The sequence below is a fragment of the Bombus terrestris genome, chromosome 11 (genome assembly GCF_910591885.1).
Source record: "Bombus terrestris chromosome 11, iyBomTerr1.2, whole genome shotgun sequence".
NCBI lineage: Eukaryota > Metazoa > Arthropoda > Insecta > Hymenoptera > Apidae > Bombus > Bombus terrestris.
In genome coordinates this window covers 5,257,389-5,269,960 of record NC_063279.1, presented here as the reverse complement: position 1 = coordinate 5,269,960, position 12,572 = coordinate 5,257,389, and the positions used below count along the sequence as shown (strand labels likewise).

General features: G+C 41.6%; 1 protein-coding gene and 1 long non-coding RNA gene across 10 annotated transcripts in view; one reads left to right on the top strand and one right to left on the bottom strand.

The window, feature by feature from the left end:
- Positions 1-12,572, bottom strand: part of LOC100650490 (zinc finger homeobox protein 3) — a 403,793-nt gene that overhangs the window by 86,205 nt on the left and 305,016 nt on the right. The gene's annotated exons all lie outside the window — the stretch shown is intronic.
- The window catches only part of LOC125386003, a 102,341-nt gene that overhangs the window by 74,955 nt on the left and 14,814 nt on the right, over positions 1-12,572 (top strand). Inside the window, exon 1 of one of the 3 annotated variants that reach the window (XR_007225804.1) lies at positions 10,273-10,672. The exons of the other annotated variants lie outside the window; for them this stretch is intronic. This is a non-coding gene — a long non-coding RNA (uncharacterized LOC125386003). Of the gene's footprint in view, positions 1-10,272; positions 10,673-12,572 lie in introns of those variants that run through there. 3 annotated transcript variants of the gene reach the window in all.

Genomic DNA, 12,572 nt, shown 5'->3' with positions numbered 1-12,572 from the left:
GCAAAATAATAAAAACCGTATCGTTAGATCGTACAACGTGGGAGACGTCGAGATTCGCGAAACATTAAATTCACCCTCGCCTGGCCGAGCGTCATTATGTCATCGTTTTGCGAAACCGGTTTCGCAACGACGCCGGCGACGATTTTTGCGGTCGCACTTTAACAAAGTACCGAGCCCCGAATCGATTTCGCGTCCCCTCTGGGCCGTGGACTTCGTCAAAATTCAAGAAGCACGACGGGCCACGCAGAAAAGGGAAACGACGGAGAAAGATACACCATAGAGAGCAAGATACATCATAGAGAGAAAGAAAGAATCAAGAGAGCGGTTCGTAATCGTTTACATCCGCCGGTATTATCAATTTTGCTCGCATCATCATCCGTCCGTTTTCGTCTCTCTCGCTTTCCATCGCGCGAACCAAAGCCACTTTTCGCCTTTCTACGCCGTCTCCGACAGGGCACAGATGGCACCCTGTTAAACATCGTCGAAGCATCCGTAAGTCATTTGTCATCGCGGTAAAATTGCTAACCGACGCGACCTTCGTTCAACTTTCCGCCCTCCAGAAGACAATCCCAGGCCGATCCATTAATTCTTCCCTGATCACTCGACTCGAGCATTCGACCCGACTCCGGCCACCGGAACCACTGTCACTTTCTCCAAACTGCATCGTTACGTAACGGGCAAATTGATTTATTTTTTGTTCGGAGGCTCGTTCGTTCTGACGGGAACGAGGTTGCAACAGCCACTTCGGCTCCTCTCCGCGGGGCAAAACACATCACTTTCCGTTTCGACGCGGCTTCGCAGGATTTCTTCTGTTATTTGCCTCCAACTATTTCCCTACGTGTAATATAGAATGTTAGACTGTTACGTAGAAATATGAACGTTCTTGATTCGATGATTTACGGTGATGATGAAGTACACGATCGGAGCTGTTTCTTCTTCGCGGTCTATCGACATCAACGAATTCTATAATGTAGCGCTTGATCGAGTAAAAATAAAGGGTTCTTAAGTATATAAGTTAAAAGAAGCGTTGATACATCAACGTCCACTTTCCTACCAGCCTATGCTATAGTTCAATATTTTTCGTTCACGCTCTTTCCATCGATTTGAAGCTTATAAAATTAATTTATTTCTGTTTGCTCGGTTAATGCGGTAAAATCATTCGCGTTAATTCTCTTTTTATCGTACACCAATTTTGACGATTATATATATTATATATCACGCAGAAAAATCCATTACTTGAACCTACACATCCATAAAATCCTAAATAAATTCCAAAAGACTCGATGTACAAATAAATCCAAATATAAAACAAACCGATCTCCGCTATCGTCCGCCTTCTTCCTTTCTTTAATTTTCACACTTGGATGCGCGCCAACCAGTCCGATCGCCGAAAAGCGAAACGACCTTCCCCACTTGGATGACCTTACTCCTGACCTGTACCATCTCGAACACGGTAAAACGAGTGCAGTGGCCGAAGATGCAAGGGGACCAGTGGGTCTGGGGGTCTTCCACGGAGAGGATTCCAAGGAGCTGGTCTCGTAATGCGATATAAATGGAGGCAGGACCGGCCCAATGAAAAGCCAACGGGCAACCTCGGGTAGAAGATACATCAAGATTGGGCTGACGGTTGACTTCGTGCACGACACGCACGAGGGGAAGGGGGTGGAAAGGGAGGACGAAGCGAAGCAGTAAAAACTGGATCCCTCTCGCCACTCTCTCGGATCTCGGGTCTTTTCGAGCCTCCACCCTGGCCCAGGCATAATAAGGACAAACCTTTAATCTCCGACTCAATTATAATTTCCCCGCTGGTCGCTGGATGTCGCGGGAACAATCCCTCGATCGGCCGTGCTGAGTAGAGTCGTGGATCGAAAGTGGACCACCGGTTCGCCGCTTTTTGCAAACGGATCCAACCGGACCCCGAACGCGTTCTCCTTATCTCGGGAGTTCGATAGAACTCGTGAGTTCCTCGAGTAAATGGGATCCACGGCTGTATCGCGTCGTCCAGGGAATTTGCGCGGGTATTTTATATGCGCGGAATTATTAAAAGGATTGATACGTGCGCGATCAGGGCGAAGGTAAGGCGCTAACGGGTTTTGCGTAGACGGATTTTAAGTTGAACGAGTATTTTTTTCTTTTTTGATACGTTTGATACGGTACGTATATAGGTGGAGAAATTTTACGTATTTTTCTGTAAAAATGCGGAATTTTCGGCTGATATAGAATATAAGGGAATGTATGTCAGAATTTGCTCTTAAAATACTCCTGAATGTTCAAAACGACCGTTATTTAAAACAACGCTGGAATTGATAATTCCTTGTATTAACATCGACTTTTCAAAGAAGACTCTCTTCCGTTCAACGAGTTACGAATTAAGATAACTCGAGAATTACCAGGAACTTGCTTGCCTTATATTATTATTCTGGGCAACGCTCAGGTAATTCTATAAATCATTATAAAGAAGAAACTTTCTTCCTCAACGAATCCCAAGTCGAGATAACCGCTAACAAAGTCTCCGAATTCAAACTAATATTACAAGGTTCACGATATAATACAACCAATGTAACAAAGAATAAAGTTCCCTTACTTCCTTCACACCCTCGTTAATTCAGTTTTACGATGAACCCACACTCCCATAACTAAACACCGTGCACGACCTGTACATCGATTATTCTTTCGGTGAATAGCAATTCGATAGCATCCTTTTCTAAAAAAAAGAGGTCGCGTACCAGAAAGAAATCTCGAAATCTGCCCCCACGTCGCGATCGTGTCTCAGTTTTGTGTGTATCCCTTCGGGCCAGGTAATCCTTAGAAACGTTCTTTGTCCTTCTACTAGCGAGAAAACGCTTTGTCATCTGCGCTTCCGCCGTCGGGGGTGTGCGAGGAGCCCTCGAAAGGCCGGGCCTCGACACATTATGTTTATTCGGCCCCGAGAAAGCAATGCCACCCAGCCAGGTGTGCCCGTACGATCGAAATCGTTACAGCATCCAGAAAACGCTCGGTTCCTTAGAATTCTCCGGTGAACAATGGCGTCGTTCGTCCTCTCGGTTCACAACAGCGTAACCGAAATGGAGCAACGTATTTTAACGCGGATAAACGTGGCATCATCGTGATTTAATCACGAGTGCGTGTTTGAAATCCGGCGTAGCTTTGCGCTGAATTATATGCACAAGGCATCGAGTAAACGATGGCGCAGATGGCAGGAGATGATTTTGTCTAGAGAACTAAGATATACACGCGCGGAATAAAATTTCTTTCTTTCTAAGTTTTGTTACGGAGACAATTGAATTTGTAGAGAGATCGTCGTGTTTTCATTTGGTAAATTTTGTATACTAACTGTATAATATTATTCTTGGGATCTTGTGGGATATTTCGTCTTTAAGAAAGTTAAATTTCAAGATTCATTAGGTTTATTAGGGTTTTAGTTGTTATGTCTTGGAGGTAACGTCAGAGATGTTTCGTTCGAAGAAAAGTCCTTAAATTTGTAATTTAAAAAAGAACCGATATTTTTCGTAGTTCTTATTGCTCCCTTAATTCATTTTTCCTATATGCTGAAAGTCTAAGGTAGTCGAGGATTCTCATTAACCAATCAGATGTTCTATACACTGCTGTAAACATCAGTAAGAACGAATTTACTAGTTCTTTGATATGGTTGGTAAGAATGTTGTTGGATAAATGATAGAATGTTACTAGATCTAATTGTAAGTTACGAAACTTGAAAAACTTCTTCCGTTCGGTCTCTGTTATAAAATCTCGTACGTGTCGTATTACATGTAAGAAATTGTATTAATGAATACGAATGCATCTTGCAGGGATGTGTTGATTTTTTAAAAAGGGAATCATCTGCCGCCGTGTTTGAAAATCGAGGAGTCGGTTCTTATTCCTTTGGCATCAATGATTCATGAACGGCTTTTATATATTCTATTTTTATTGGAAATAACGTATACCTTGATAGAATATATTTTATAGATAGCCCGATGTACAGGGAAAACGAGAATTTATCGAAGATTTTGTAATACATATTCGACGTTGTATGAATATATAATGAACATAATTTATAAAATTGTTACGTTTCAATTTCGAATAAACGTAGTATCCGAGTGTAGAATGTCATTAACTATCCAAATCGATGTACATATCGACGTTTAACGTATTTAACTATTCTTTGTAACGTGATACATTGCTCCTATAGAAAAATAAGAAAATAGAGACGCTCCTAAAACATCCAACGTCGCGCTTTCCCGATCTATTCATTTTATCGATTTATCGATCTTACTGGCATGACAAACAAAGACAATCCCTAAATTCCATTTCAAGAAGGTTATAAATTCATCATGTTCGACTCAACCGCCTCGCGATAAAAATTTAATAAGCCAAGCGATACACATAGTATCCGTCCTCGCGAAGTTTTCAAAATGTTCCTCGTCACAATATCGCGACATTAAAGATATTAAAATATTCCTTATCTCTCGTATTCGCGTAAAAGGACCGATAAAACACGTGCACCGTGACCAAAGTGTTAACAAAGTTTGTACAACTCCATCGAACCCTATGAGATCCGAGCTATCGACCGAAAGGCGTGACCGTGCGGCAAATGTATATTAAAACGATTGCGATCTGCCGGGTATCCGCGAGATAACGCTCGATAGGCCAGGTGAGCGTCGTTGGGAGTCGTGGAAGGGACTGGCGATCGCAGCGAGCCGATAGCGTTTCTCCCTCTTATCCTTCAAGGCGATTCCCACGAGGCCAAGTATAAATATGCGAAAGCAATATCGTCGGCGTCCTATCGATATATTACCGAGGGATGCTCGTTGTACGCTTAGAAACGTCAGCGATGGTGGCTGGTCCATCGATGGCAGCTCTAACAGGTAACTAGGTAGAGAGAGAGACAGAAAGAACTCAAGCGAGAGGGGAAGATGCTATCAACACCTTCGCGGCTGTACCCGCGGCTGTACCCGCGGCCGCCATTTTCTCTTCATGTATGTGTATGAGGGCCCGCATTGCATCGATAATGCATCGAGCATTGGTTGTCGGCGGACGGTACGCGAACTAATCGATTTCCTGTGGAAGTCGATGGCTGTAAAACCAGGTATCCAGTAAACTTGTATTTTGTAACGAAAGTTTTTCAAAAGTTGCCGAATGTTCGCCGATATTAGCCGAGAAACGTATTTCATGCGTATATTTCATCATTGATGATGTATCGTTCGATCTTAGGTTGTTCGGTGTACGACAGATTTCATATAAGGTATATATAAAACATTTTGAAGAAAATGATAAAAAATAATTTGGAGTATCGAGTTGGAGTTCAAGGAAACCGATCGAATTATTTATTAAGTTAATTTATTAAGTTAATAAAGTGGCGAATAGAAGATACGTAGCACAAAGAAACGACAAAGTTGAGAGACGGAATTTATAGTTGACAAGCGTAATAAATTAAAATATAAATGAGAACTGATTACCAAGGTTGCGAGAAACTTTGAATACAAAAGTTATTAGAACTCGTCGATATTAAACTGCATTGGATATTATCGAAACACTAATTAGTTATATCGAAAAACGAAACTTATAATCGCAACACTTTTATTTCTCAGAAGAACGTGTTCAAACTTTTCGCCCGAAAAGCAAAGCGTGCTCCTAACATTCAAACACGAGCGTATACGTTACTTCTCAGTATTCGTAAAATAATACTCTGCTCTTGCTACGCAACACAGTACAGATTTTCGAGTTATAGGAAGATTACCCTTACCAAAGCTGTAAACGTGCGTTTCTTCTGGCGTGTGTACGTACTTCAGCCTAAAAACTTCAGGTTACCAAACCTTAAGGGACATTCGCACATATTTTACAACGCTTTAAAGATCGCGTTTCTTTCCCGCGTTTCGCGTCCATGGGTTTCATTCTCGTCTTCATCGAGGGTTCGACGTTACGTTGGAAGATATTTTGAAAAAAGCGGGTGTCTCTCGCGAGCATAGTCATTTCGCACTTTATGCTCGCACAGCACGCTCGCCTTTGCGGATACCTGTTTATTATTGCTGTTTCGCGGATGTAGCTTCTGAGAATCGCAATACTGTACGCACTTTTGGCTACATGGCGCGTTGATTTTCCGCGAATGCGTGTAATGAATCTGATTTGTCTTATTGCCGGTTTGTCGAACGCCTTCAGCTCACGCAGATTCTGCCGAATACCTCAATCTGAGGCAATTCCAACCCGAAATTCGTGTAGCTTTTGCTAATTCGCGCTTCCAGTTATTACACCTTATGGAACTATGTATTACAAATGAAGACTTTTAACCATAATTGTTTTTTTTTTCTCTACGATATTGATAATCGAAATAGGAAGAAATTTTAAATCTTATGCAAAAGTTTTAGTTTTGTTAATACAGTTAAGGAGACGATTAAGTGGACACTTCGCTCGCTGAGTACCGTAACAAATACTTTGCTTTACATTATGCATGTACATTTTTACGTTAAATTCTTTATAAATCCGTGAACATTCGTGATCGATCGATAATTGTATGTTAAAGTTTGACGAAGTTCGGTTTCCATTGTAATATTCGAACTGAGTGATACGATCGACTTAATAGTTTAAACGAAGTAATCAAGTTTAAATGAATGTAGAAAAGTACAAGTCTTTCTCTCTAAATAATAAGTGGTATTAAAGTTAAGATTGAAGGATAAAGTAGGGTTTCCACAACAACGTATGATAATTACCTAAAATTTTTTATATTCCAGCACATTTGAAGTTTATCATTTTCCGAGGAAAAAATATTACAACCGTGGGGAACGTCGTCAATAATAAAACGACCGAGGGAGAAGAGAATTATAAATCATCGAATAATCACATAAGGATTTCAAGAAACTTTGATAACAATTAATTTCATTCGAAGACTAGAGGGGTAGACTAAGAAGATTTTACAGGGAAGCAGTTTTAGGATTCAGTACGTTATCTATCACTCTCGTATCACCAAAATTGTCTTTGTGTATTTTTTTCCCCGCTCCAAAATTTGCAGAGTATCGCACGTCAATTATGTCGTATCCAAACTCTCCTGTTCAATCACAAAGCGACGTTAAAAATCAGGAAATCGACAAAGATATACTTATCGCTTTTTTCTCCCGCGATATTCTTTTAAAATATTGTCCGAAATCTCTCAATTTACAAGAACATCGTCGTAAACGCACCGATGCTTCCGATCATAAAAAGTTCCACATAATTCAAAGCTAGGATCGCTTCGCGAAAGTATTACCGATATGGGTGACATTTTTCCGCTATTAGTTAACCCCGGTCAGAGAATATCTAAGGTCTCGACTATTTATCTGGCCGTACTTCATTGACCCACTTCTAAAATGGCCCGTAAAAGAAAACAATCTTTCTCGAAGCGAACAAAGGGTAGCAGAATAGTGGCACCAGCCGCAAAACCAGAAAACGTTCAAGCAGACGTCGCGGTAATCTCCCCGTGGAGAAGCGACAATCAGCAGGGGACCGTAAAGAACGGCGAAAGCCCATTAATCCTCGCCAGAAGAAATGATTTAGGATCGGTTCGTGTACCATCAGCCTCGCGTCTCAGGCCATCAGCGTAACGGCTACCAGACGAACACGCGTTTCCCAAGGTTGCAGCCTAACCGTGTGACAATCACCGTCTCGAACTAGGTCCCTCGAAAACAATTCGCGTCTCAATCGTTGTTGTGTCGTGAATCGTCAGCGTAATGACAGATGGCCGGATGATTGTATGTATCGTTCACTGGCGTTCAACTGATTGAATATACAGGGATCGGAGAGAGGAAGCGAGCATAGAATTCCATTCGAAAATTCTTTCGTTACAAATCGATAAAAACAAAGTAGAGTATTGTTATCGATATCGTGGACAATTAATTTTCAAATTAGGATTTTAAGCGATGTAGATAAAATGTTTTAAATATTTTTTATTTGTAGCGTACACGACAATCTCGTATAACTCAACGCGAGAAAAAGAAATATAGCTGCGAAGAGGTTTATCGTACGTAGTTACGGAACTTACGTCGATTCGTTAACGTCCACGAAGATAAGGCGATCTCCCGTTGCTCGGAAGAATCTATTACTCTAAAACGAAAACGAGCTTACGAATCCCATCATCATCATCGAAAACTCTTTCGTTAAAAATCTATCGAAATAAACAACGTCGCTGTTCACATCTGTGTAATTATTTTTCCATTAACGACAAAGTCAACCGGTTATTTAATATAGGCAGACGATTCCAAATAATTTCACGGTTCTATACACAACAACCCTTACAACCTACCTGGAAAAAATAGAAACATAGGTTGCAAAAGGGTTGATACAGGCTTCTCTATCGACGGCGTTGGCGAGGACAAGGGGATTCCCCATTGCGCGAAATGGAGTCCTTGAACCCGCGAGAGCGGCAGGCGAGGAAACGACGTAAGTGGACAGAAATGTATAGCGCAACGTGGTTCGCGGCGCGTCAAGAGGGAATCTGTCCCCACCCGTGGAGGAGAAGGTGGACAAGGAAGCGGTGGTGGCGAACGTTTGGTCGCGAAAGAGGAGGAGGACGGAGGTGGAGAAGGAGAAGGAGTCACATCGTGGGCAACTCTCTGCGTACCGAGAGTCGAAGCTCTGTCTCGCGTACGCGAGAACCAATCCCAGTATTTGCGCTTCCTTCCTACCGTGGATGGCGACCACCTCTTTTCAGGGGCGTAGCCGTCGCGATCCCCCTCTCCCCGTGCGCGGCATGGATTTTTCGCGCGCTCCAAATTCCGCCCCGAGCATCAACGGGCCGATCCTCTTCATCGGGGATCGAACGAGGCCCGTCGAGTCTATCGATGTCGCGTCCGAGGTCGTTCAACTTTTCCATGTTTGCCCGTCACTGACTCGGACAGATTCCGAGGGCGGATTTCGGTCATTCGTGTTGATTTTTCATCGACGAATGCGTTCAGAGGCTTGTGACTTTGGTTAGATCAAGGAGATTACGGTGAACAGTAGAATAGGGTGTTCATTGGCTCGACGATATACGTGATTTGCCGTTTGTACAGCGGTGCACGATCGGATAAATAGATTCAGACAGCAGAAGTTCATTAGTCAGCCGTTAAGTAGAATCGATTTTCCGTACTATTTATGATCTCTGTCGTTTCACGCGTATTATAAGCAGATTCGGCCAGTAGGACGTCGTTTAGTCTGACGCTAACCAATTGCGAGAGTGACTCTCCCCACTACCTACGATCTTTCGTTTATACGATAGTTTACTTTCGGATAAGTAGATTCAGGCGGCAAGAATTTACTTAGTCGGACGCTACGTAACGTTCTGTCTTGTTCGTGAATCGAGTTAGGCAGCTTCCATGACGCAGTAGAACAAGATTTTACTGATATTTCTACTGTTTATGATTGTTGCTCGTATAATACTGTACGCTCGGTTAAGTAGATTCAGACGGCGGGAGTGCGTCTAGTCTAACGTTAAGTAGATAAAACGAAGTTCGTATAAACGAAGTTCTATTGTGGTTGAACGTTTAAGTGTTATTGGAGCTGTTAGCGATTGCTGCACTGCTAATAGAACAGAAGTAGACGAGTTTATTGATCAGTAAGAGATTGTCAAGTTTGTTAATTAAAGGGTCGTTTAATAAATCATTTAAAACACCATGAATTCTCATGAAGAACTATATACTGATATTAGAGCCCCTGTAAACTCCTGTCGTTTCAAATACATACGAAAGCATGTAAGAACATCTTCTGAACTATCTCCCGCGTAGAATATAATAACACGAAGCAGGAATGTTTCCTCCATATCTAGAGATCAGTTATATCATCCGATAAATTATATCTCAGAGATCGAATTCAGAACACTACGATATACTCTTAATTGAAGCACACAGAACACCTCGTACATTCTTCAGAAATCTCCATATCGCTCCTTAACTTTGCTCTTCGCGTAATACCGAAACACACCTACCAAAGCTGATACCAGTTAGAACACTACGTGCCGTCACAGAAGATGAACCACGATGAAGTACGTCACGTTCTTATCCGCGCATGAATATTTCGATCTTTATTCACAATTTTCAGTCTCCAAACGCGTTTACCAACCTCCGTATGAACGCGATTCCGCAATTTCCCGAAAACTGAAGCGGATCGAGTAATCGTGCGGTTAAAACACGGCGAATTGTCGCGGTGGAGCACGAGTCAGAGGAGAGAGGATCCGGGCAAGGAGGAAGGGAGCAGATAGACGGATGGACAAAGCTGTAGAGGAGCCCCGGAGTATTCAGTCGGTGACGCGGGCAGATTTACGGGCGGCTCGCCACGCAGACGAGCGTCTCTTTGCGGATTCTTGGGCTTCCACCGATATTATTAGCGATCGCGTCCTCTTTTTGATCCTGGCAGAAGGACGGGGGAAGGCTCCTTCCCTTGCGGCCGTCGAGAGAGTGCTGGACACGGCGGGTGGTTTTTTTCGTGGCCGCGTATAATGCGCTCGATAGAAGTTGCTTGCTCGAAATCCTTCGAACCCTTTTTCCCTTGTTAGGGCCAGCTCCAGGTCCAGGCTCGAACGAGTACGCATCGAAGGGACCGCGAATTTATTTCTTCTGGCGTAGGCATTCGCCGCGTTTCCCATCCACCGGACAGACGCTACGACGACAACGATGATGACGTGCGGTTTAATGATATGCAGCATTCAGAATGATCGTCGTACCATGCCACGGTTTGTATATCTGGTTTCTGCCTTCAAAATTTCGAATTTAAAGCTTCTACATTATATGGCCAAATTGAGGATTTTCTCGAGTGTTTTCGTTGCTGTATGGAGATAATTGTCGTTACATTTATGAAGTGGTTGTTATACCGTATTCTAATTATTACTATATCGTATAAACTTGATATGGGTCGTGATAACGAATATCGTTTGATCATTTGATCGTTAAACATCGATCGAGTCTTGGGTTATTTTCGTATTTTCATAAGAAATAAAGTAACACGAAAATTTTATAAAAATGTCGGTTGATGTATTTGTCCACCTAAATTATCTAGTTTAATCATTAAAATATTTCACTTCTTACTCCAAACCTTCGACTTTCATTCGAATTTCTTGGTGGTATAATACTCGAGTATTCTGATAATCTTGATGAAGGATTTACATATGGAAGACTTATAAATGAGAGCTGCGTGGAACGGAATCGTCTCTTCCTGTTCGACTGCCATTTATCATTCGCGAGACTGGTAGTGCAAGAAACGCATAATTACAGATAATTCCCTTGGTACTTGCTATGCGCCGGGATAATTGCGGCCGGGTATTGTGTGCCATTGTTCCGCCGACCGGCTATCCCTTTGATTATGGCAATTCAGGGCATCCAGATAGTCAGGCGATATTTAATTTCGTGAAAAATTCTGGTTGATTTTGATTTGATGTTGGGAATCGAAGAGACGTGTATTTTTTGACGCTTCAGCTGAGAATATGTATATTAATGGGGGAAGTCGAGAGACGTGTTAATGGAATAATTGTATATCGAAAGTTAGGTGTTTCAGAACTGTTGAAATTGCTGTAATCATCGAATTATAAGAAAGATACTCAGTTGTTGAAAATTTATACGATATATTATAATATTGTACTATTTTGTTCAATAAATTTTCTTATCACTTTTTGAAACAGGTTAGCAGATTCTCTTTTCGACGTGTTTGGAACATTTTTGAAAATCTTAATGCTGTTAGATTAATTGTAGGAACATGTTGCATTGCTTATTAGTGCTTGGTTTCAACGCTACAGTCTGGAAGTCGAAAGAAAGATCGATTCACTGTTATTCTTGTTCCTTATCAGTATTCATAGCAATAAGGAACATTTAGAAGTTTTCATATATTCGTATTCTTCATATTATATTACTGTAGCAAACTTTAGTTTTACTCGATCAGAATCACCCATCTTCGATATCAAAGTTCAAGTATAACTGGCGTCTACAGTCTTCAACCTCGTGATTGATTGTCTCTGGTATTTTTATAGAAAATTGACTAACTTTGCTTAAGAATAACAGTATCATATAGAAACCATTCCTTCCTTCATTCCACATAAATAACTAATAAGAGAAGAATATTATATTCAAATTCCCTTTTTTCTTTCCTTTTCTACCGTAACGGAAGATTAAAAAACGACGGATCTACACTTTATTAGTCTACATCTACATATTTTAAATCCGTCACACTATCGAATGCCTCACGCCTCGCAGGACGTCGAAATAAATACACCTTTCTCTATCCTAATTTTAACTCTATCGAATCTTTAAATCTCATCTCAAATTAAATTCAACTAACGTGTCTGTGGTTTTTTTCGCGGATTCGATCGTGTTTTTAGTGCTTTCGTTCCGACGTTTAAATTCGCGAAAGCACATATATGCCGTCTAATAATGAAACTTTAAAGTCATAAAATCATAGATTTTATCTTGCTCCGGATCCACTCCTTGTTAAGTGCAAATAAATTCTCAACGATGAACTCGCAACTCAACATCGGATCTCGCATCTTTCTCGCGTCGATTCCATTTTCGAATTCACACGGTGATTCTCGCGATTCTCGCGTGCCCCGCGGAATCTTATTGGCTATTCAGGCCGCGATGCCTTAA